At 31.1% G+C, this 2,244-nt stretch overlaps 1 long non-coding RNA gene across 1 annotated transcript; it reads right to left on the bottom strand.

The window, feature by feature from the left end:
* On the bottom strand, positions 1-1,414 carry LOC145586023 (uncharacterized). Its single transcript, XR_014100781.1, has 2 exons — positions 1,291-1,414; positions 1-261 (listed from the first exon to the last, which is right to left on the bottom strand). It is a non-coding gene; the product is annotated as an uncharacterized LOC145586023 (long non-coding RNA).
* Positions 1,415-2,244: the final 830 nt, after the last annotated feature.

Below are 2,244 nucleotides of genomic sequence, written 5' to 3'. Positions count from 1 at the left end.
TAAACCTCAAAACAAAGGAATTAAATCAAAATAAGTATTACAAGTTGGAACCATTAAGGCCCTTATTTAAAACCCAATAAAAAGTAGTAAGTGATTAAATTCAATGTTCAAATAAACTCAAACCCAAAAGAATTAGTGTCAAATAAAATAGAATTAAAATAAATTCAAACTTGCAAAAGAAATGAAATGCAAACAACCAACTCTCTACTCAAGATCCCACAACCCTGATGAATGCTGCATGTGTAAGAACCTGTGGTTATTCTTCTCCCCAATATTACAAATGTAAAATTTGGATCGTCACAGGGTCATTGAAAGGCGAAGGCCATGACCAAAGAAAGACACACACAAAAGCACGCAGTCAGCAAAGCTGAGTACATACAAGCTGCGAAAACAAATTAAGAAAATACCTAACATGCTACTAATATTCAAGCACAAGCATCATTAAATATAGACTCAATTCATGACTCGATTATTAAATTTATTAAGACCTCACTAATTAATATTAACTGACTCATTTATTTATTTCATTGGATTTAGCAATAGACAAGAACATCAATAAAGAAAAACCCCATGCCTCCTTTCGGAAACATCAATAAACATCCAACGACCACGGGCGCGACTCCGTGACCGTAGTTAGTATGAGATCTCACCTAACTCCTAGTTTTAGAAAAATAATATTTGAAATAAGAGACTCGTAGATCAGACGGCCTCGATAAAAGTACACGGCTAATACCCCATGTACCCCAACCCCTGATTGTCATTACTCCAGATGTGCACCATTCCAGAGTTTTATTGCTCATCCATCTTGCACTTTACGTGATTTACAGGTTTAGACTTGGTGATGACTCAATACATATCAATACAAACATTCCAAAAGCAATTCAATCAAACATGACAAATTCTCAATTTAGATTTTTGATTTATTAGTGACAAACAACATTTATTAATTATTCCATTACTACCTCGGTGTATAAACACCTTGAGTGCATAAGGCACCCCAAAACCTTAACCTCGTCTTACAAGACTTGAATTTCTCCTTTACTCATCATGTTTACATAATCATGAACGAGTAATAATTTTATCTTTACACCAATCACATACCTTTGTCTTTAAGCGCACCTTGCATAATTAAAGCACAAATAATACTTGCATTATAAACTAGTGCACATCATTTGAAATTCACAATGTATAACCAGACAATTTAACCCAGTCAATCCTATACATGATACTAAGCTCTCGATCCGTCCTTAAACATGCACCTACAAGCAAGGTTTCGTATCTTGTACGTACCTTGTGTAAACAATCCGGTTGGCCACTTTAAAACTAGAAGTCGCCTTCTACAAAGTCCTCTCCTAAACCAAACAATTAGAAATAAATCAATACCAAAGCAATTAAAATTACATCAATACTAAACTACTTTAAAACCTCTTAAATCACCAAAATAAAGCATTTAAATTGTCCCCAAAAATCAAAGTTAGTAATATAACATCCCAACTTTAAGTTTATATGTTAGAATTATGAAAATATAGTGTTTTATATCAAATTACAACAACTTTAAAGTGGGTAAATAAATCTGAAAATTTGTTTTAAATATATAAAATAACCCCCTACGCATAATTACTTGAATTAGTCATTATATAGCAAGTTAGTGTGTTAAAAACCCAAGAATATATCAATTCAATGCAATTAGAGGCTTCAAAATAAAAGGTATGAAATCTGAAAATTATTTTTAAAGTTAGAATATAAAGTTTAAAGCTTTTTCAATCACAAAATACTCACAATAATTATTTTGTAGGTTTAGAAGCATAAAAACATGAAATTAACACTACTTGTTCATAAAAATTGAAATTTTAATAAATCTGAAAATTTATTTATGATTAAGATATTTATATTTTAATGTAATTTAAACATAGTATGATTAGATAATTTGATTAACACGTTATCAAGCCCTAAAACATGAAAAATCAATGCTTTAAACCCTAAAATATGCAAAATACATAATCTGAAATTTTCTTTAATAATTTAGACATACAAAACCCATAAATTTATAATCTTTTGTAATTTATACATACTATTAAAGCCTAATAACAATAATTTTATAATTGAAATCAAATAAAAATTGAATCTTTAATCAAAATAACAAGAAATAAAGAAAAGAGAAATAAGAGGAAGGAGAAGAGAGGAGAGCGAACTGCAGTGGTCAGGCGCGGCGGTCAGGCGGGCGCGGCGGCAGGGGCGGCAGCA

Source organism: Chenopodium album, chromosome 2, assembly GCF_948465745.1.
Source record: "Chenopodium album chromosome 2, dcCheAlbu1.1, whole genome shotgun sequence".
NCBI lineage: Eukaryota > Viridiplantae > Streptophyta > Magnoliopsida > Caryophyllales > Amaranthaceae > Chenopodium > Chenopodium album.
The sequence above is the reverse complement of the archived record's forward strand: the minus strand, read 5'-3'. Positions and strand labels throughout refer to the sequence as shown.